Genomic DNA, 24,251 nt, shown 5'->3' with positions numbered 1-24,251 from the left:
TGATAAGTCTGATATCACACACTGTTCCACTGGGTAAACGATATCCTAGATGAGATGAAGTTAATTAAATCATTCCTCTTCAAATCTCATGAGTTATTAACTACATTAACCAACTTAATTGCAATAAGCAATTTACCCAGAAACAATAATACACAAACTGACTAAGGTACCACACCCCGACTTCCACTGGATAATTTGTCCAAAGGGAAAAAACTTCTAAAAAAGAAGGCTAAAAACAGGGCACAGGTAAGGAGTTCGCATGGGTGTACAAAAAAGACTAAAAATATTAAGTGCACAAGCAAGACAAAAAAGTCATCTGACAAGATGGATTTATTTATTTTATTTATTTATTTATTTTATTTCTATCCCGCCTATCTGATCGTATTAGACCACTCTAGGCGGCTTACAATAAAAACAACAATGTAATTTTAAGACATTACAGCTAAAACGTAAATAAAGATAGAGAACAAAGTAAGAAAAAGATCGTCAAGGGTTTTCTGTTGGGAAGGCCTGCCTATACATCAGTGTTTTTAGTTGTTTCTTAAAAATGCCCAGCGAGGGAGCCGCGCGAATCTCAGGGGGCAAGTTGTTCCAAAGGCGAGGAGCCACCGCCGAGAAGGCCCGATTTCTGGTCTTTTCCTTTCGGGCCTCTCTCGGCGTTAGGCTCCTCAGCCTTACCTCCTGGCTCGCGTGAGTGACACGGGTAGATCTTGGTGGGAGAAGGCGTTCCGCCAAGTATCGAGGTCCTAAACCGTTTAGGGCTTTATAGGTAAGCGTTAACACTTTGAAATCGATGCGGAATTGGATGGGCAGCCAATGCAATGCGGCCAGAGTGGGTGAGATATGTTGGTATCTTCTCAGCCCACTGAGTAGTCTGGCCGCCGCATTCTGCACCACCTGTAGTTTCCGCAGCAGTCTCAAAGGTAGCCCCACGTAGAGCGCATTACAGTGGTCTAATCTCGAGACTACAAGCGCATGCACCAGAGTGGTGAGAGACCCCACATCAATGTAGGGCCGCAGCTGGGCTATCCGCCTGAGATGGAAGAAAGCGGAACAGACCACGGACGCCACCTGGGTCTCCATAGTGAGCGCCGGGTCCAGATGGATCCCCAAGCTACGGACCCCATCCCTGGCGGGCAGAGTTACCCCCCCCAAAATGAGGGAGTTTCCCATATCCCCAGATGTGGGGGCGCCCACCCTCAGTACCTCCGTCTTGTCCGGGTTCAGCCTCAGCCCGTTCTCCTGCATCCATTCCTGTACAGCCTCCAGGCAACGCCGAAGGGACAGGACGGCATCTCCTGCAGTTGGAAAAAAGGAGATGTAGAGCTGTGTGTCATCCGCATATTGATGGCATGTGCTCCACATCTCCTGATGACCCCTCCCAGCGGCCTCATATAGATGTTAAACAGCATTGGGAAGATGATCGACCCCTGTGGGACCCCGCAATTGAGGCTCCACGGGGCCGAGACATTCTCCCCAAGCTGTACTCTCTGGGGACGGTCCTCCAAGAAGGAACGGAGCCAAGCAAAAGCCCGGCCACCTATCCCCAACTCGGCGAGCCTCCCCAGGAGGATACCGTGGTCAATGGTATCAAAGGCCGCTGAGATATCAAGGAGGACCAACAGAGACACTTTGCCCCTGTCGGCCTCCCTCAATAGGTCATCACACAGGGCGACCAATGCCGTTTGTGTCCCATGGCGTGGCCTGAAGCCCGACTGGAATGGATCCAGGGCATCTGCTTCATCCAGGAACGCCTGAAGCTGATCGGCCACCACCCTCTCGACTACCTTGCTTAAGAAAGAAACATTGGCGACGGGCCTATAATTGCCAATTTCGTCCGCCGCCAAACTGGGTTTCTTTCTTATGGGCCTAATGAGTGTTTCCTTGAGGGCAGAGGGAAATCTACCCTCAAGGAAAGACCCATTAATTATTACAGTAGCCCATTCCGTTGTTGAGGGCCTGGCTGCCTTGATTAGCCAGGCCGGGCAGGGGTCCAAAGAGGAGGTGGTGGCACGACAGCGATCAAGCGTCCTGGCCACAGTGTCGGGCGATACGGGCTGAAAAGAGTCGAAAGACACCGGGCAAGACGGAGCGCTGGACATCTCAACTCGACTCACTGTATTCAAAAAAGGAGCGAGATCCCGGCGGATGGCCTCCACTTTAGATCTAAAAAATGCTGCAAATTGGTCCGGGGTAAGACTAGGGGGAGGCCTATCTCCCGGGCCAACTCCGGATAGGTCACGTACTATACGGAATAGTTCCGCCTGCTGGTTAGATGCCTCACTTATCCGGTTAGCGAGGTAAGTTCTACTGGCAGCCTTTACCTTAGTCTGGTAAAGGTTAGTTGCGACCTTAACAGCTATACGGTTGAAAACCGTCGGGTCCTTTCTCCATTTGCGCTCCAGACGTCTCCTGACCCGCTTCGACACCCGAAGATCCTGGTTAAACCAGGGCGCCGGGCGATCTCTGTGGAGGAGAGGGCCTTTAAGTGCGATCGTGTCAACAGCACTAGCCGTGGCGGTGAACCAGCCATCCACGAGAGCCTCGACAGGAGTGCCAGCCAGGTCAGCCGTAACCCCTCTCATGGCATCCTGGAATCCAATCGGATCCAGTAGCCTTCGAGGGCGGACCATAACAATAGATCCCTGCTCCCTGCGAGGGGGGAGAGCCATCTTGAGGAAGCATTTTATTAGGTGGTGATCCGACCATGACAAGGGGACTGACTCGAGGTCAGTCACCATCAGTCCACTCTCACTCCTGTTGGTGGAAAAAAACCAAATCTAATGTATGGCCGCCCACGTGCGTAGGGCCGTTGACATGTTGGGACATGTTCAAGAAGGCCATGGTCTCCAAGAACTCAAGAGCTGATCCAACGGGCTCTGCCCCCGCATGCACGTTGAAGTCCCCCAAGACCAATAATCTCGGGGAGCCCAACAGTGCCGCGGAGACAAAGTCCACCAGCTCCGGTAGGGAAGTGGCTGGGTTGCGGGGAGCACGGTAACCCAGCAAGATCCCAATACCGTCCCTGGCCCCAATCCACACGTGGAGAGCCTCAAGACCTGGTTTTACCACCGAGGAGCGCCTAATTACTTCCAGGGTGGATTTATAAACGATGGCGACTCCCCCCCCCCCGACTCTCTAGTCTACCCTGGTGTTGGACAGCATAACCGGGCGGGCAGATGAGAGCTAGAGGGGGACCCCCCTCTCCGCCGATCCATGTTTCGGTTATGCAGGCCAGGTCTGCATCTTCCTCCAGAATAAGATCGTAAATTAGCTAGGTTTTGTTAGATACAGACCTGGCGTTCAACAACACCAGGCGTAGAGTATTTAAATAGATTATTATTTATAATCTATTTAAATTTATTGAGAGGAAACCAAAGAAAGAAAGAAAATCTTCTAGATCCAAAAGGAACTCTGAAAAGTTAGATACTGGCCAGGCCCTAACACATTTAGACCAAATAGCTATTACTCCCCCCATACAGGACATTGAGGATAAAATGGAACTTGATCAGCACTCTAGAACCTATAATTCCTGAATTAACTTCCACATCCCAAATTCTAAATGTGGACTACTTATTCTACAATTATACCCAAGCATGTGCGATAGTAACATTCAAAGATAGCATAATGACCAATAGGATTTATAGCAGAAAAAAGGAATTAGCTGTGTGGGTTATAACTGCTGTACGATATTTCAAAAACAATGGACAAGGCCTACCTCTCTTGTGTGGGTACACTAGAGAAATGGAAAGAGACACCCTAGCTTATGTCCAGGAGAAACATACAGAGGAAGACCTTATTCAAATTTTAGAAGATCACCCAACTGATTGGCAAAATGATTACAAAAATTTTATTAAAAACCACATGGATGATAGAACACATGCAGCAACCCAGTCTTTTCTAGGTTACTTGTACCAGGAGCATGGAGTGGCTGGATCATGGCCATCATTGTTTGCTCATCACCCTTCATCATAAGTCGTCCGCACGATTGTGCTGCTCCATCCCACCCCATCATGTCATCTTCCAGTCTGGGCAGGAGCCTGGACTTCCTTTCTCTGCCTCCTCCAGCACCTGGCCACTCAGACAAGCAGGCAAGGCAGAGATTCCTGCAGTGTTGCCTTTGAGTGGCCAGTTATTGGAGGAGGTGGAGAAGGGAAGTCCAGGCTCCTGCCCAAACTGGAAGATTGCATGATGGGGAGGGACAGAGCAGCATGCATCAGCAGGTCAATGGGTGAGCTGCCAGTGGAGAGGGGAAAGCAAACGCATGGCATCTGTGCTGCTACACAGAAAACTGGTGACGAAGTGGCATGAAGTACTTCATGCCCATCTTTACTCATCATCACAAGTTGTTCCTTAGTCTCTGCAAGGATTTCAAAATCCTATAGAAACACTGTAAGGGAGTTCTCCTTTGGGACTCATACTTAGATCGATGCTTTTCTGTTACTTACTTAACACACTTAGCAACACTAACAAGGTCAAAATCTAGTCTTGATCAACACAGTACATGCACAGTATGTTCAGCTATGCTCTAGTCAATTGAGCAGGAAGTAAGTTGGCAAAGTTACTTGGGGATGTGGGTGGGTGATTTGATGACACCTTTTGATATATTTTTTAATGTATAACATACATGTATTGGTTTGCTAAACAAAATGCTAAGTCTATCCTGGACTGATCTATGTTGGCACATAAGGAACTTCTTTTATTTCTGTGTTGATGTAGTTAGAGTTGGAATATGAGGTGGTATACCTTTTTGTTGAACTGTAGTCCTGTGTGTACTTACCAACAAATATGTCAGAATATAGAAATTTTGTAGGCCTCAACTTGAATGAATGTATTATTAATGAGCTGCCATTGTGCACAGATGTGAGTATGCTGAGTCACTCTGAAGATGATGCAATGTCTGGATATGAGAAGACACCAGATGCAGAAGATGAAGTCATGTGTCTTCTGATTGGACTAGAGATGCCATGTATATATATATATAAGTGAACAGTGTCTTTGTAGCTTCCTCTTTCTTCTCCACCATTTACTGCTAGCCACTATGTCAGTTTGTGTAAAGAGTTCCTGCCATGCTGATGTGATGCCTGCCTGTAAATAATTGTAAATACTGTAAATACACCGTCTTGCAACAGAAGAAGAATTTGTAAGTGTTTTCAATAACTCTGCGTATTTTTCCTGTTGCCAAAACCATGACAGAGGTTATGGGCCCAGCAACGTGTGCTGCGCAAGCCATTTAAAGTCAAGACGGTGGTGAGTAACGTGGGTGAAGTATATAAATGAAAGAAGAGAGAAAGTGGCAGTGACATAGAAGAATTGGGAGAAGACAGTTCGTCTGTTAGCCCAGGAGGGGAAAGGAAACAGAGAACTGCAAGAGAAGGCAGGATGGCGTTGAGCCCAGGAGGCATAGGTGGATTAGCAATAAACAGGCTGAATGACAAAAACTATAGAACATGGGCAGTGAAGGCAGAAATGCTGTTAAGAAGAGAATCTTTATGGTCATATGCGAGTAATCCTCCAGCGCAGTTAACACAGGAGGAACAACAAGAGGAAGAGAGGGCTCTGAGTACTCTCATTTTGTCCCTTGAAGACGAACAGTTAGTGCATGTGCAAGGACTGACCACAGCCAAGGCAGTCTGGGACAGATTAAGAAACATTTACTTAAGAGAAACAGCAGGCACGAAGATCTCTTTAACCAGAAGGCTGTATAAGTGTCAAATGCAGTCTGGGGAATGTGCTTCCAAGCATCTACAAACAATGAAGGGTCTGTTTAATGAACTGCAGTTAATGAATGTTCATTTTACAGAGGAACAGAAGGTCTTCGTGATTTTGAGCAGTCTGCCCATTGAATTTAATATGCTGATTACAAGTTTGGAAAGTTTGCCTGACACACAACTGACTCTTGAGTATGTTACAAGTAGAATTTTGCAGCAGCAGGATCGCTGGAAGGAGAGATCCCAAACTGCTGAAGGAAGGCACGTGGGAGCTGACCGGGAGAGATGGAGACAGATTCCAGACGGCAGCATGAAAAGGAGGATGCCAGCTATAGACCGAGAGCAGCGTGGGAGTGCCATGATGATTAAAGCCTGTTATAAATGTGGATCGAGAAATCATCTTCAGAGAGACTGCTTGAAAGGAGAGACAACTTCAAACAGAAGGGAACCAGCAGCAGCAGTTTACAGACGCTCCGGAGAAGGCAGCAGAAAAGGAATTTCTCTTGTTAAGCAAACAAGAGATAAGGTGTTCAAGGCCATGAACACAGCTGCAGCCTGGTTAATTGACAGTGGCACTGCAAATCATCTTACTAATGATCCAGAAATGTTTTGTTTTTTAGGAGACACGGAGCTGAGAAGCGTGATGCTGGGAAATGGACAGAAAGCACACGTTGAAGAAGAAGGAAGAATATATGTTCCCAATCTAAAGGAAGAGATAATTAATATTTTACTGGTCCCCAGCATTGACTGTCAATTACTAAGTGTCTTAGCCCTTGACAGATGGGGGTTTTCTGTGATATTTGAAAAAGGGGAATGCATAATTAAGAAAAACAACAGAGTAGTGCAAAAGCAAAACAAGAGGACAATTTGTATGTGTTAAAAAGCAGAACATATAGAGTCACATACATGGTGCATAAGAATGAACCCCAACATGACAATTGCATACATTTGCTGCACAGAAGACCGGGGCATGTGAACTTTAAAACTGTGCAGAGAATGGAGAACATTGCTAGAGATGTAAATATAAAAGATTGTAAAAATTACTTAGATTGCCAGGTGTGTAAGCAATCTAAAACGCATGTGGCTCCAAAAGGGAAACTGAGCATCAGAAAGACAAATAGACTTTTTGAGCTGGTACACGCTGATTTGATAGGACCATTTCCACCCTCTTTAGGAGGGGCAAAATATGCATTGGTGACAATTGACGATTACACACGTTTTTCATACTGTTTTACACTAAAATCAAAAACAGAGGTCTTTCAAACATTTAAGAAATGGGTGAAATTAATTGAATGACGCTTTGGCCACCAGGTGGCGCAATTGGTGGTGCTTCAGGAAATGAAAGATGCACTGTTAGCAGATGCAGAGATACATCATGGGTACTGGGCGGAGGCACTGAAAACTGCAAATTTTTTGGTGAACAGAATTTGGTCGTCTGCCATAGATCAGACTCCATATTTTATGCTCTTTGGTAAGGAACCTTCGTTAAAGCACCTGAGGGTATTTGGTTGTACTGCATGGGTACACGTGCCAAAACAGTTAAGGAGAAAGGGCAGAGCTAAAACAAAGAAAATGAGGTTCCTAGGTTATGAGCCTGGATCAAAAGCATATAGGTTTGTGGATGGAAACAGAAACATTGTGATATCCAGGTCTGCTAGCTTCAATGAAGGTGAGAATTGGGATAAAGTTCATGCTAATTCACAGATATTTATCCCATTAAATGACAGAAGAAGGAGTCAGATTAGACAGTCAGAAACACGTGAAGAAGACACGAAGTCCACTGATGAAGAAGATGGAGAAGATAATGAAGAACACAAAGATGAAGAAAAATATATTAGTGAGTCAGAGATAGAGCCAGAACCACGGGGTCGTAGGAGGTCTGAAAGGGCAAACAAAGGTGTATCACCCAAGAGGTTTGGAGTGGGTGGAGTGAGAGTTTGTCACATATACCCAGAACCCAGAAATTACAAAGAGGTAATGGAACTTCCTGATTTTGAAAGGAGGAAATGACAAGATGCCATGGATGAGGAAATGAAATCCATGAAAGAACACAAGGTGTTTACAGAAACAAAGCTACCTACAGAACACAGAGGTTACAGGTAACAAATGTGTGTTTAAAAGAAAGTTAGAAAATGTATGGTTCTTGAATTGAAACAAATGGGGCAATAAAAATAATGGAGGACAACACGACATGTATACACATGGCTGAAACAGAAAGAGTGAAAAACAGAAGTAAACATGTTGATATTAAATATCGTAATGTAAGAGAGGCAATAAAAGAGAAAATGATTGAATTAGAGTATTGCAAAACTGAAAACAACATAGCTGACATACTGACTAAGCCTTTGAGTACACAGAAACAGGAGAAATGTATAAAAGAGTTGGGAATGTGTTTTGTTCAGGCATAAAAAATTAGGAGGGGTGTCAGAATATAGAAATTTTGTAGGCCTCAACTTGAATGAATGTATTATTAATGAGCTGCCATTGTGCACAGATGTGAGTATGCTGAGTCACTCTGAAGATGATGCAATGTCTGGATATAAGAAGACACCAGGTGCAGAAGATGAAGTCATGTGTCTTCTGATTGGACTAGAGATGCCATGTATATGTATGTAAATGAACAGTGTCTTTGTAGCTTCCTCTTCCTTCTCCACCATTTGCTCCTAGCCACTATGTTAGTTTGTGTAAAAAGTTCCTGCCATGCTGATATGATGCCTGCCTGTAAATAATTGTAAATACTGTAAATACAACCATCTTGCAACAGAAGAAGAACTTGTGTCTTCAATAACTCTGCATATTTTTGCTGTTGCCAAAACCGTGACAAAATAAACTACTGAAAACAACATGATTATGTTCTAAGGGTGCCTTAGATCTTAAATATTGGCTGAATTTGTTAACAGGAACGTTTGTAAACATTGGCCCATTTTGAAACACTTAGGTGTGCGCTGCGTTTTTGATTATAAGTTACATGGGCAGTAAGTTGCAGTTCTAAGGTCTGTTGCATAATAAAGACGTATACAGTGGTGCCTCACAAGACAAATGTCTCTCAGGACAAAAAACTCGCAAGAGAAATGGTTTTGGCAATGGGGTTGATGACTCGCAAGACAAATGTCTTCTGTTTTTTATTTCTGCCTCATGTTTGCTGATTTTTAAATGTTTTTCTATGATGTTTAAAAAATTCAAGTTTTTTGATTGAAATTTTTGAAATCATGTACACAATATGTATGGCTTTAATAAACCCTTTGTAAACCAAATTTGACTTTATTCTCACTTTTTTGCCCATACGAACACATTAATTACATTTCAATGCATTCCAATGGAAAAACGCGTTTTGCAAGACAACATTAACCACGGAATGAATTAAATTCGTATTGCGAGGCATCACTGATTGTTTATTTTGTAATAACACGGTCTTTCTCTTTGCAATGGTTTCAGGTTGCTAATTAAGGATACCTTCCTTTTTGTTGTTGTTGTTGTTGTTTTATGAAACAGGATATTAACCAGGAACAGTTGCCCCATGACACAGTAGGGTGTCCCCTGATGCATCTTGCAGCGATCAAGCATGCCACAGGAGAAGCTCTCTATTGCGATGACATTCACCCTGTGGAGAAGGAACTCTTTTTGGCCTTTGTGACAAGTTCAAGAGCCCATGCAGAGATTGTGTGAGCATGGAGATATGTTTAATCCAGCCCTCGCCCCGAGAAGGACAGGAAATCAAGAGTTGTGTTTTAAAAAAATGGGTCCAAACAATGCTCTATATTTTATTACATGAATCCCAAATTATTAGTGGGTATGTGCCCTCCAAAGGGCGCAAGACCAAAAGTAGTCCCTGAATACTCAGATGTTACTCACCTCTCAGCTAAGGAGTACTCCTCAGAAGGTTACTTGCCTGCACATATTTACCACCATCCCCCTCCTGGATTAAAGAACCGAAACGTTAAATGTATATATGCACGTGGGACATATATCTTTCATTAGCTGATTATTGCTTCGTTCGCTGATTTTTATTTAGTTGATTGTTGTTTTGAAGTAAACATCTATTTAAGCCTTTCCATATAGCTAATGGAAACCCCAGCGATGGTTGACTGGTTGAATGCTTGACACCTACATTAAATCTTCCTTCAAGACAGTAAGATTTAACAAATAATAAGAATAAATTTGTGCAGGGTTGATGGAAGTAACATTTCCTAAATAAAGAAGTGAAAACCCTCTTCTTACCCACCTGCCCATCATCTTACAAAATACCTTAGATAAAATGTTGAAATGTCAAGAAATCATGAATCTAGAAAGAATTTCTAAGTTCTTTAACATTTCTGAGAAGATTATTGATTGTTTCTTTCCCAGGTCAATTGATACATCACAAGCCCTCAATTTGCCAGGAGGGGTTGATGTGATAACAGCTGAAGATGTCCCAGGTACCAATGAATTCTGTTACATCACAAAACCGGAGAGTTTGTTTGCAACAAATAAGGTATTGTGGTTTATCAACCTTTTAATACCCAAATAAATGCAAGTATGTTTTGTGGGAAAATTTACCTTTGGATAACATTTTAAAAGAAAAGTGGGTATTTACATATTTTTAGAGTGCATATTGTGGCAGCGACCCCTGGGTGGTGTTTACCCCATTACTTGGGGGTAGAGCAACCTCCATTCCAGTCATGAGCCAGATTCTGCAAAGGGGATTTTATGCATTTAAAAAATGGTGATCTGCTTCCATTAGAGGCTATCAACAATGAAAGCAGGAGTCCAAAAAAATGCTTTTTGTGGAATACAACTCCCAGAACCTGTGTCTCCACCAGCATAGCCATTTTATTTTTCAAACTCCAAGTGAGAGGATGTTGCTTGTTATACCCTATAAATCAGATACCAAAAAATTATTTGCCAAATATAAATATTTAGTACCAGGGAACATGGATCATCACATACGAATAGGGAAGGAATTTTAAATGGACTGGACCCAGTCAGAGGAAATACTTAAATGTCACTGATTTCACTGAGACAGTTAAGCAGCCATCAGAGCTGAAAGCACAACACTGTTGGAGAGACATGACTGAGACAGATTTTGTTTTTGAGAAACCTGACACCAAAGATATCCCGTGTTTCTCATGGACCCTGAAGACTAATACACAACATAATTTTCAAATGCTGGGAGGGAGCAAAAATTCTAGCTGTGGCAATCAGGGTGTGACTACACAGTGCGGAAAATACGCTTTGATCTGCTGTGATCCACTTTTTTCAAATTTGGTCAGTGCTAGCAAAAGCCCTGTTATCTGTCCAGATGACACAGCTGTGTTTGCACACACACAAAAGAAACGCTGTCTGGAGACAGTAGGAGCACCCTTTTGCCTTCGGATCAAGTGATCGCGCATACACTGCAGAAAGCAGAAAAAGCAATGCCATCCAGTTAGAACAAATTTAAGCCCCCCCGGCAGCTGAACAAAAAAAAGATGGTTTCCCATTGATGAGACAATTCCACAAGGAGCTTCCTCGCATGGAGTGGCTGGTTTTTAATTCAATTTCACCTGTACCTAATCTGAAACAAACCAAGGGATGAACGGCCACTGTATCTACCTCCACAGACAAAATTGCCCGTTAAAGATTTTCTTCTTGCAATGATAAACTATCTGTACCATTTCTTTCTCCCTCTGAGGACAAATGTTCAATTTCGGTGGATTCTGATACTCCGATCCCAATCTGTTTAGACTTAGAGCTTAATAAGAAGAGCCAGCAGCACCTTGAACTTACGTAATGCTAACAACAAGAATTAAAGGATCTTGAATGGGGTGGGTTTATGTTTTTGTTGTGAGTTCTTGCAGAATAAAATCACCATGAGATGAACTTACAGATTCCTTGCTTCCACTCAGGATCACATCATGGTCACATCTGACCATGCGAAGGAATGCCAGGGCATGCCTACCAGGCAGCTGCAAACCACAGCACCAGGCAAGATGATCAGTGGTCTCAAACTTTAATAGCGCCGCTCTCCTCTTGAGTTGCAGGGACAGTCTGTGCTTGCTTACCCCTCCCAAGAGGTGATCGGCTGTGCCAAACAAAGGGGACTCTGCCGATCATTTGTCCAGCACTAGTTACTCAATAAGAAGAAACGTGTGGAGCTTCAGCAACAGGATGTTTTTGTCCAGAAAAAGGAGCTGTCTCTTCTCTTGCCTGACACAGCTGCTTCTACAGGCCTATCACACTTTCTCAACTGGGGCAACTATTTTCTGTGCATTTTGTGTAATGTGATACATATGTATAAGGATGTGGAATCCTGCTAATATATTGCAGGTAGCCTGTGTGGGCCAGATCGTTTGTGCTGTGGTTGCCGATTCAGCTGCTCAGGCCAAGCGAGCTACTTCAAGAGTGAAAATAACATATAAAGCCCTGGAACCCATTGTTCTGATTACTGAGGTAATTTTTTGTGGCTAACTCAAAAGTTAAACACAGGATGTAAAAACTGACCCATTCAATAGATTATTTCTCAGCATTAGGCTAGTGCGGTGTTATTGGGAGATATGCTAGCTTTCCTAGAGGACAAAGCATATAGGCAGTCGAAGGCGGGTTCCATAGCTCTGCTTATTTACCTGTGTGGTTTTTTTAAATTTCCAATTGCAACTGCAGGAAGCAATGAAACACAAGTTGTTCTTCAATCCAGAAAGAAAACTAGAGCAAGGAAACATACTGGTGAACTCAGGGATTGTTCAGACAGACTTTTGTTGTGCTGTTTGGTGCATTTTGGGGGGGGGGCAGACTGGTTCACTTCTCCCCCTTCTGGTGATCACACGATGTATTAGATCAGTGGTTCTTAACCTTTGTTACTCGGATGTTTTTGAACTGCAACTCCCAGAAACCCCAGCCAGCACAGTTGGTGGTGAAGGCTTCTGGGAGTTGCAGTCCAAAACTGCTGAGTAACCCAAGGTTAAGAACCAGTGTATTAGATGGAGCAGACCAATTTGCCCCCAGAGCACCCCCTGTCTGCACCATTGAGAATGGACGAAAATTGAACCTTGCAGATGTCAAAGCTGCCAAACCTCCTTCCAGTGTCAATTTCTGGTATTGTGAAGTGGCTTCATAAATGAGTTACTTCAGGGTGTCAGCAAAATGAACACTTTCCCCTGCTCCATGAAATAGTGTGAGAGAAGGAGACGCTATGGATGCTTCAGTAGATAGAATATTTCCAATGTTTTTGTTTTTGGCATTGATGGTCATGCAAGCTGCAAAAATGGCACTGGGAGGCTGCATGCAGTATATGGGTCTCAGGAGTCCCACCCTTCCTATATAGCAAGTATTCACAAAATATGACCAATGGGCTTATCAGAGAAAGGTTGCATATAATTATTTTAAATAGACAAATAAGTAATAAGTAAAATTCCTTCTATGGTCCACATAGGGCTGCAGGCTCTTTAGGCATCTGACAGCGTGGCCCTCCCAGCCTTTTCCCTTCTGCATCCAAGTGTAAATGCAGAATGGGCCAGCACCAACGTTCCCTCTAATTTTCCTGAGCACTGAGCGGAGGCGCCACCCCCTGCATGCAGAATCCCAGCCACGACTGGAAGCCAATGGGTGAAAACAGCTGGCTCAGCTACAGACACCCGATGCAGCACTGCACACCTGAGCACCTTAGAGAGAACATTGGCTGGCACCCTTTCCTAGCCTAGAGATGGGCACAATCCATGGTTTGGCAGATCGGGCCCACAGGTTTTGCGTGGTTGCCCCAGATGCCCCTGCCCACCTTCTCTTAGAGGTGCACACTCAAGAGGCAGCACCCTGGGCTTCCCTGCCCCATCCCCCCCTCTGAGTGGGTGCCCATAGGACACCTGCGCAACACCTGTGGGCCCAATCTGCCAAACCTTGCCAAAATGCAAAACCGTGGATTGTGCCCATCTCTACAAGCCAGCATGTTCTGCACGGATGCTGGATGCCACGAAGCAGGACTTCTTTCTCAGCACTTAGCATAAACCCTGGTTGTCCCAGCACGTTTTCTTTCAGCACAGAGTGTTACATACAGCTATGACCTCACCTGTCCGTCACTGCTAAAGCTGTGAGTCATCTACCAATGGTGTGATGGAGGGTGGAACATAAGGGGTGGAGCTGTGGTATAAAGGGGAGTGAATTTGTGTGAGAGAGTTTTAGATAGGGTGAAATTTCCTCTTCACATGCTTTCCTTCCTTCCTTCCTTCCTTCCTTCCTTCCTTCCTTTACTTCTTTCTTTACTTCTTTCTTTGTTTCTTTCTTTACCTCTTATCTGTATGTTGAACTGCACCTGTGTAGAAATGCTGCTCCATGATTTTTTTCCTTTTAAAATGACAAACTTCTCCTGGCACCGGCAGCCTAACAGTTGGATAAGCGAAGTATTCCCATACTCTTTGGATAAGAAAGGAGATCAGTCCACTGGTGTTTTACAAGAGATGAATGCCACCCTAAGCAAGTTCTTTCCAAAGAAAGAAATTTAGGCATTAGCTATTATGCATGGACAGGACAATACGCCATGGAAGAGAGAAAGAATATAGTTAGCAGCCAAAGTTCTTAGAACAACTATCTAAAATAAGTCAGCATTTCTATCCTTGTATCGGAGGTATGCACGCCAGGAAGATGCTAAGAGAATAGTGATTTCCTCAGTTTATTTGAAGAAATGAGATTTGAAACGTGTCATTGCCAGCTCACACTGTTTTTAAACTTTGTTATGCCGCCCAGAGTAGACTATCTGTCTAGATGGACGGGGTATAAATCTGATGAAATAAATATAAAATATAACACACTTGCATCCATATTTACTCAGAAGTAAGCCTTCCTGCATTTAGTGGGTCTTTGTGTGTTATGAGTCGTTAAGTCAGAACTGAATTAAAGCAACCCCTAAAAGGCTTTCAAACTAAGTGAGGTATTTAAGGACTGGTTTTACTAGTTACACATACACACCCAGGGAATTTCCATGGCTGCGCAGGGATTGGAACTCAGGTCTCCAGAGTGCTAAGCAATCACTCATTCTGCTACACCATACTGGGAATCTCACCTTTTCCTTACCTGAAGACAAACAGGGTTCTGACCAAATGCCCAAGCATTCTAGAGGACTCCATCCCTGTTCCATTAGGCGCCCAGCTTATTCTTCTCCTCTTCTCTCTCTCTCTCTCTCTCTCTCTCTCTCTCTCTCTCTCTCTCTCTCTCTCTCTCTCTCTTCTGCAGTGGGGACATGGACACCCTTTCCATGGGGAAGGGAGATTCAAGACTTCTCACTCACACCAGTAACAAAGATGTTGGACAGCCTACTGGCAAAGCTGCTACCATTGGCATCAATATGGAAGCAGCAGGGATGCAGTTGATGGTCACATCAGTATGACCCAAGTTGCCACACCCAAGTTGCCTGTGTTAAACATGATTAGGTCTGCAATCTTGCCTGTCTCTGGGCTAATCCGAATAGTGTTTCTCACCTTAATGACACCATCAAGATAGCAAACGGTCTCACCATTGTTAGTAAGAAAGTGTGGGACCCTCTTGGTGCCCATGAAGATCTTGTACTTTGCCTTTTTTGGTGAGATTCGGTGAACAGCCAAGCATCCTTTTGTGTCATACACAAGGTGCGGCTGCTCACTGGTTTTCTTGATGCTGATTACATTTATAAAGCCAGCAGAGTGGGTGATGTCCATGTGGACTTAGCCATGAATCTCGATAAACCACTGCATGCCGCTCTTATTGACATTGTCAGGGTATATCTGGGCTTGTTCCTGGGCAAAACGGTGAACAGAAGGCACTCCTTCACTTTGTGGGAACCTGTGTTATGGCTAGGGTACCATGGCTGTGCTCTGCCAAGAAACGGCCACCATTTCCACTCCAGGGTGGATAGTGGTTCTCACTTAGATGTAATTTTGCATTAGCAAAAAGCAAAGTGTGATGCTTATATACCACCCCATAGTGCTTCAAGCACATTCTGGGTACTTTACAAGTTAATTATGCAGGCTACACATTGCCCCACCCCCCAGCGAGCCGGGTACCGACCTCAGAAGGATAGAAGGTTCAATCAACCTTGAGCCGGCTACCTGGGATTGAACCCTGGAGTCGTGAATACAGTTTTAGCTGCAGTACGGCAGTTTAACCACTGTGCCATGAGGCTCGGTGCATTAGGTTGCAAGTCTATCTACTGTCCCAGCTTCTGCAGCAGAAAGTTGTAACAAACCACCAGAATACACTGCATGTTTCCAGGTGAACATTAATTGGAGAAGATAGATGGTTCAGTTAGTTAAATATTTGGCTGAAATGTCAGAGGTTCTGAGTTCAGTTCTCCAGTGTGTGTCCGAGGTAAAGAGCCAACCTCTTTTGTCCTGAACAAACTGCACTGTCTCAGGGTACCATCAGAAGAAGAAAATGTAGACCACTTCAAGAGCATACCTACAAATCCCTGGCTAGAGTTGCTATAAATTGGAATTAAATTGGTGGCAGACAATGATTATTATCGGACATAATGAGTGCCAGGGCTTGTTTATTTTATTTACTGCAGTAGCTGGAGGCTAAATTTAGACTTCAACTGGTATCATGCTTCAGACATAAATAAACAATTTAGTTATGCTTACAAAAGCATTCCCAGAAAGCATACGGCAAATTTGCTGTAAATAATATTGTCCATTCGGAGAGAAATACAAATGTGTCTGCTTCTGCCTTTTTTGGCAGCTTATAAGAACATAAGAAGAGTCCTGCTGGATCAGGCCAAGGGCCCATCTAGTCCAGCTTCCTGTATCTCACAGTGGCCCCACCAAATGCCTCTGGGAGCACACGAGACAACTGGACACCTGTCTCCTGATATTATTAAGAGTCTCTCTTGGTGTAGAGAGAAGAAAACACCTCTGATAGACTGGGTTTCATTTTCCCCTTATATACTCAAGAAAATGACTCCTTTCTTCTCATTCACATCCATTATGCAAATAAACCCCTCTTGTCCATCCCTCTACACTCCCAGGACCACCCCTTCCCTTTCACAAACCCTCCCGCAATGCCCCCTCTGCTCCCAGCTGCGAGCCCTGCCTACCACAATCCCCCTTCACCCCCAACCCTCTTCTCTCTCCTCCCCTCAAGCCCCCTCTATCCCCACCCTGTCTTTTCTTGACCAACCCAAGCATGGTCCCTCCCACCCGCCCCGCTCTCTTGTCAGTCCCTCCTCGACACATCTCATCTAATGCCCATGGTCTTTTCCTGCCCACCTCAAGTGCGGTTCAAAACCCTCCCCTCCCCTCCAGTCATTCCCTCCTCGATGCGAGCCCTGGTGCCATGTGTGCCATGGCTGTGCTCTGCCAAGAAAGGGCCACCATTTCGACTCCAGCGTGGATAGTGGTTCTCACTTAGATGTAATTTTGCATAAGCAAAAAGCAAAGCATGATGCTTATATACCACCCCATAGCGCTTCAAGCACACTCTGGGCGCTTTACAAGTTAATTATGCAGACTACACATGCCCCGCCCCCCAGCGAGCCGGGTACCGACCTCGGAGGGATAGAAGGCTGAGTCAACCTTGAGCCGGCTACCTGAGATTGAACCCTGGGTCGTGAGCACAGTTTTGGCTGCAGTACGGCAGTTTAACCACTGTGCCATGAGGCTCGGTGCATTAGGTTGCAAGTCTATCTACTGTCCCAGCTTCTGCAGCAGAAAGTTGTAACAAACCACCAGAATACACTGCATGTTTCCAGGTGAACATTAATTGGAGAAGATAGATGGCTCAGAGAGTTAAATATCTGGCTGAAAGGTCAGAGGTTCTGAGTTGAGTTCTCCAGAAATAAGGCACAGTTTAACAGCAGAAAACAGAAAATATATACTTATATATATACTTATATATACTTATATATATACTTATATTTACCCATCAGATATCAGCATTTCCTATTTTCAAGGGAAGGATTCATCTGAATATGCGAAGAGGTCCTCACTGCCGCCTCTCTTCATGCCATGGAAGACAATTTACCCATGTTGACCAAAGCTTTCCTCTTTAGACGGTCACTCCAGATGCAAGGAGACCAACAAGGGCTAGAAGTCTCACCTTCCTCAGACATTCAGTTTAACCCTTTTCTGAACAGCTGGATGGGGCAATTATGACTGAGCTACATTTCAGATTTCTCTACAGTATATGAACTGACAACCTATGTCCTCTATTGCAGTGATCCCTAACCTTTTCCAAACTGTGGACTCTTTGGGGGGACGGGGCACCTGTGGGGGTGGGCGGGCCATGTGTGCAGTGGGTGTGCGTCCATGTGAGGGGGAGTTCATGCAGGGGGGGCAGGAGATCTGTTTCCACGGTCCGATCCTGACAAGGCCACAGCCCGGTTACCAGGCCTTGGACCGGGGGAGTTGGGGACCCCTGCTCTGTTGGTTCAATACTGGCAATCGAAGGGAGGGACCAGACAAGCAACAAACATCCAGTAGTAATTCACTGCATACAGCATACAGCAGCACCTCTCTTCAATATAAGAAAATAAAATCTCAGAACCACAAGGAAGGGAAAATTCAGGAACCAAAGTAGCACCACACAGCTATAGAGTGATTCCCTAAATAATCGGTCAGCCATAGGAGTTAAGGAAGTTACAAGGGCATCCCATGCTTAAGTCTGGAAGACTGACCACAAAACAAAGCAAGATCGTTTGCAGACTTTGAGAGGGGAGAGAAACTTCAGGAGTGACACTCTCACACAACCAGCCCTTAAGAATGTTTCTCTCCTTACAGTTTCAGGTTCTGCCCCAAGTCACAGAGATCAGGAACACGGAGAGCTTCAGGAGGACTCCTAGCTTGGGAGAACAGCTCATGAGTTACATTCAGGAGATCAGAGGCTCAAAGGAAGGATGGAACCCCCCCAGTAGATGACAATGGGGGAAATAACATGTATCTGCCCAACCACAACTTAGCCCGTTAGGAAAAGCACTTATCTGCATTGATGCCCTGGTCCCTCTGGGATCCAGCCAATCCTTTGCAGAACTTGAAGAGTGACTTTCAAGGAGATGGCTGAAGCCGTTCATAGCCGAGCAACCATATCCCTGATAAAAAGACATGAAATAGGTGTCAACATCCTCTCTAGGATAGACTACTTTGGACATGGCTCATTCATAGCAATTGTACCTACAACTTTGCTCAGAGCTGTAAGGATTATTTTAAAGCACCGTATAAAATATAGAAGCAATGTGGAAAAAAACCTGAAGAAATTAAAAACTTTTAAAGTTGCCTGGAATTATTGCAACAAAGAAAATACCTACACTTAAGGTAATCAGATGAAATTTTGAAATGCTTGTTCATGATTGTCTGATTTCATTGTGGAACTAAACTTTTACTGGGGTAATGTCAGCTATGATGAACCTAGAAAACCTTGGTCATCTATAACGGCGTCTCTGATTTGCCCTTTAGGTCTGCTTTTAAGTTGGCACGTAGGGGAAATTGTACTGAGCTCTCCCAAATAGGGTCGGAACATAGTCATGGTCCGTGCTGGCTGGGGGATTTTTTGAGGCACAATAATAAGAGTAACAATAATAACAACATGGTTGCCAACTTCTATTCATGTAGGCTATCATTAATTCATTAATTAAATCATTCATTCATTCATTCAACTGGGATGACCTTGTGGGTCAGGCAGATGACATTAATAAGAGACACTCTGACAAGTAACATGGGCCCAAACCACGGAGGGCTTTGTATGTGATTGTCAGAACCTTGAACCTAATCCAGAACGTGATGGGAAACCAATGCATTCACTGCAGAGGTGTTAACAGAGATATAGAGTTGCATGCCATCAGCATACTGATGACGCCTTACTCCAAAACACCTGATGACCTTCCACTACGGCTTAACATAGATGTTAAAAAGCATCAGGGATAGTGCTGATCCCTGAAGAACCCCACACCGAAAGGGTGAAAGTGATGACAGCTCCTCCCCTTGCTGAACTCTCTGGACGTGGTCCTCGAGGAATGATCAGAGCCAGCTCAATGCTAAGCCCCCAATCCCAACCATGGAGAACCTGTCCAGGAGGATACCGTGCTTAATGTTATCAAAAGCCACTGAGAGATCTAGGAGTACCAACAGGGTGCCTCTGCCCCGTCACTCTGCCTCTTCCTTTAAAAGGTCATCCTGCAGAGTGACCCGTGTCATCTCAGTAGCCCATTGTGGCCTGAATCCAGACTGGAATGGGTCAAGGCAGTCCTGCTCCTCCAGGTATGACTGCATCTGATTGGCCACCACCCTCTCTATCACCTTGACCAAGAATGGTATCGAATGGAAATTGTTAAGATTGCCCGACACTAACTGGGGATGTTTGATGATGGGTTGGATGATGGTTTCTTTTAAGCGAGAGGGAGATGGTTTCTTTTAAGCGAGCATTCCCTCCCTCAGTGGTGAATTAATAATGTTCACGACCAATCAGTCATAGCCTCCTTTGTGGCTCTGATCAGCCACACCGGGCAATGATCCAACGATTAGGAGGTGGGTCTACAGCTAGCCATCACCCTGGAGGCTTCCTCCTTTACTGCAGGGTCAAATTGAACTAACTGGGCAATGGGAGATGGAGCAGCAATGGTCACTCCCCGGATCAGCTAAACTGCTGGTAGAGTCAAGATCAGCACGAATGGCCTCAATTTTTGTTCTAAAAAAGGCTGCACACTGATCACTGGTGAACTCAAAATGAGGCCCTGAATGGCCAGAACTGGTAAGGTCATGGGCAACCCAGAATAATTCTGCTTGTTGGTTCACAGCCTCACCAATCCTCTGGATGTTAAAAGTCTTTCTTGCCTCTTTAAGGGTATTAGCATATTTATTGGCTGTAGTTTTGACTGCAGCCCTATTTTATGTGGACTGATCTCTTCTCCACCTGCTCTCTCTCTACCCATCTCCTTGATAACTTCATACCAAGGAGCAGTGTGAGCTCTAGAGCGGAGAGGGCGTTTGGGGGCGATCATGTCAGCCACCTGGGTCATCTCCAGGTACCATCTATTGACCTGAGCTTCGACAGGGTTGTCTATCCGGTTGGCCAGAAACCCATCCCCCAGAGGCTCTTGGAAGAGTTCCAGGTCAAAAAGCCTGTGAGGGAGGACCATTTTCACAGGTCTGTTCTCCCCCCGGGAGGGGGGTTGTGATTCACAGGTTGAATCTGAGTAGGAAGTGATCTGTCCGTGACAGAGGGCGGGAGTTCACAGTGCCTACCCTCAGGTCAATCTCCACCTTTGCCGTCAAGAACACCAGAGTGTAACCAGCTGAACGTGCAGGGCAGATGACATGTCAGGATAGGTTCATGGCCATCATGGCATCTATGAACTCCAGGAATGGGCCAGATAGTTCTAGTTCAGCATGGATGTTGAAATTCCCCAGGTATAAATAGTCCGGGTGACCTCAACATTGCAACTGAAATGAATTTGGCCACCTCTGGCAGGGATACTGCTGGGTCACGGGGAGAACGGTACACCAGCACCATTCCAGATCTATCCCTGTGCCCCACAGTCATGTGCAAGCACTCTAGACCCGGGCTCAAAAGGGAGACGGTCATACTGGCATGTATAGAGTCTCTGTAGACTATTGCAGACCTCCCCCCCCCCGTGTCCAGTCTGCCTGGATGCACAGTATAACCTGGTATTACAGAGTGAACCAATACAGCACCCAGGAATTAAAATGAAGCTCGTTTGAAACTATATGTGGTGCGAAAATTTTTAGTGTATGTTCATCTCTGTCTTTTGCTTTTGGATAGATTTTTACCATGAAAATAGGTATCAGACTGGGGATTTTATGGGGGTGGGTGGGTTTTGTTTGTTCCCTTTTAAGAGCTGTCCTACACCTTTTTTGAAATGTTGTTGGGGCACGTCTTCTGTTTGGCACAATTCAGTGGGATTCAAAAGTAGTTGTGTGACAGTTCTTGAAGGCCAGTGAAGGCTCATCAGCAACCTTTCAGGGTGAGGCAAATGCTGCGCACCAGCTCCCCACCGCACCGCGACAGTGCTGCGCATCGAGGGCTGGTGTTGCCACTGCTGTTGCTCCAATGTTTATTTCTTCCACCTTTTGCTGAACTCCCAGCGGCTGCAACAATCAGCCGAGGAAGGGACTCGAACAGCTGACAGGTGAGGACCCTTGGCTGGGAAGCTGTGAGTGACTCTGGGCCTCCCTGATTAGCGGTGAAGAGGAGAGCGGTAGGAGCAGCGAAAAGGGGCAGCAAGTCACTCCGGTACCAAGGCTGGTCCCCAGCCCTTGTCCATGGTTGGGAAGCGGAGAGCGGCTATGTGACCACATTCTGCTGAAAGAATCGATCAAGGGGCGTTTGCTTTTTGGTAGGGAGGAGTGTGTTAAATGTCATGTCGTTCCTCCCCTCGACTTTAACAGACCCTTTGCAGTCCAGTCTACCCTACACCAAATGTGCAGTGTAACAGGGATACTTTTCAGCACACACAAACACAAAAATATCCCTAGTTCTCTTTCTGCTCCTGTGAGTGTTGCAGCTTGGTTTATAAAAGGTATGTCCTCAGTCCCTAAACTAGCTATAATGAGCACTTGTCCAAAGCACTATTGATCAAAAGCAAATTAATGAATTGCCAGCCTTTCAATGTTATGTTAAAAGCTTGTACTTTGAATGTAAACACACAAAGTCTTTTTTTCTCTCTCTCTTTACTTTTCCTGTCTCTTGTGCCATGCACATATTAAAACGAACAACGTGTGGTAAAAATGAGAGAAGATAGAATGTACTCCTATGGTCTTCTGAGGGGATCCTGTGGGTAACGAGGAAAGTTCCCTAGAGAATTTCTCTCTTGACTGGCTGCCACTGGAGAGCTCTGGCACCAGGGGTGTTCCAGTCGTGCAAAAGATGGGCAAGTCTGACACTTGTTCCTTCTCTTGTGTTTGTAGTTCTTCAATCTCATGCTGTTTCCAGTGTGTTTATGTACAAATCTGTGGATTTGGGCAAGTTCTAGTCAAACAGGAATGGAACATGTTTCCTAACAACCTGGAGCGGCCAGGTTTAACACAAGGGGGAAAGAAGGCCAGGTTCTTGCTGCTCGCCATGTGACTATTAAAACTGAGGATCCTGCCAGGAAGGAAAGAGGCGGCTACCCTAATTCAGATCCATGAGTATGGACTAATGCAGGGGCATTCAAAGTCAGAGGAAGGCTGTTGCGATCCATCAAATCCAAAGCCTTCTTGGTTCCACACATGCACTCATCCTGGCCCCACAGCCCCATGATTGACACTGAGACTTTCCCTCTCATTGAAACCCACAGGATGAGAAGGGGACATGCTGGCAACTAAGAGGATGGACCTGATGTTTTCATTAAAGTGGATCTGGAACTTATTCCAGATCGCTGCCCAACTTATCGCTGCCCAACTGCCCATATCATGTGGTCAGACCTCCTTGATATGAAGGAGTGGCAAGGGGCATGAGATCCAAGGATAAGTAGATATTGCAAGGCAAAACTTTGCATTGGTATGTTGTTGGACTGACGGCATGCTGGGTTTGTCACTGGATAAAACACCCAGACATTTCTTTTCAGGAGTCACACCTCTACCAGGCTGATGGGGATCCACTTATCAGACTTGGGGCAGGAAATATGGTTGGGTGATATCAATGTAGCCGTTGCAAATGGATTGCAGCTGTAGTTCTCTGGCGGGAGCTGAACAGGGCTGAGCTCTTGCGGAGGTTTGGGACATTGGGGTCGGATCTGGAGGGCTTAAGGGTGAAGATAGGAGTCTGCTCACCCAGAACAGTGAACACACCTCCCTGTACGCAGGGGGGGGGGGAGAGAGAATTGTGGCAGGATCTGGTCCAGCTTGGAGGATCTGCTCCAGCAAGCCCAACACCTGCCCCAGGTATGTGAGAATCACAGAGTGGCATACACCCGTGTGGTTTCAAGAAGATGGCCATTTCTGCTGGAAACTTCAGCAGCTCCTGAAGTGAACAGTCGTGGGCACCAGGCGGCCATCAGGCTTCTCGATGCACCGGATCCAATCCCCCCACTGCTGGCCAGGAACTGCTGCTGTAGACAATCAAGTGGTGGCATTTCCTCCAAAGAACTGTGCGTATTGTCTTCCTCTGTAGTTTTTAGAGCCCTGAGGAGAGCCCGCTGAATGATAGGCCAGCAACTACATAATTAATCACAAAATTAATTAATTAATTATTTCTTAAATGATTATATATCATATATATTTAATTAATTTCCTCATTGATTTCAAAGTATTAATGAATGACATATAAAGCCCTAAATGGTTTAGGACCTCGATACCTAGCGGAATGCCTTCTCCCACCTAGATCTACTCGAGTCACTCACCATAGCCAGGAAAGACGGCTGAGGAGCCGAACGCCGAGAGAGGCCTGGAAAGAACCAGTGGTCTCCTTTCGAAATTCTAGCGAGCAACACGGCACTGCAGTTTGATGATGAGAAAATGCAGAGAGAGACTCGGCCAACAGAAGAATATAGGCTCTTGCCTCAACTGAATGGCGTAGTGGAGGTTGATGGCTTCAAGAGGTCAATATGTCAGTGAACCGGCTCTGGGTTTTATTCTGAACTTTACAAGAGCCATCCGAAGTAGGGAACCTTCTTGTCAAAAGGAGCTTAGCATC

General features: G+C 45.2%; 1 pseudogene; it reads right to left on the bottom strand.

The window, feature by feature from the left end:
- Window positions 1-14,528: 14,528 nt before the first annotated feature.
- LOC140707036 (small ribosomal subunit protein eS4, X isoform-like) lies at window positions 14,529-20,754 on the bottom strand (annotated as a pseudogene).
- Window positions 20,755-24,251: the final 3,497 nt, after the last annotated feature.

The sequence above is a fragment of the Pogona vitticeps genome, chromosome 4 (assembly GCF_051106095.1).
Source record: "Pogona vitticeps strain Pit_001003342236 chromosome 4, PviZW2.1, whole genome shotgun sequence".
Classification (NCBI taxonomy): domain Eukaryota; kingdom Metazoa; phylum Chordata; class Lepidosauria; order Squamata; family Agamidae; genus Pogona; species Pogona vitticeps.
This window is presented reverse-complemented; position numbering and strand designations above follow the sequence as displayed.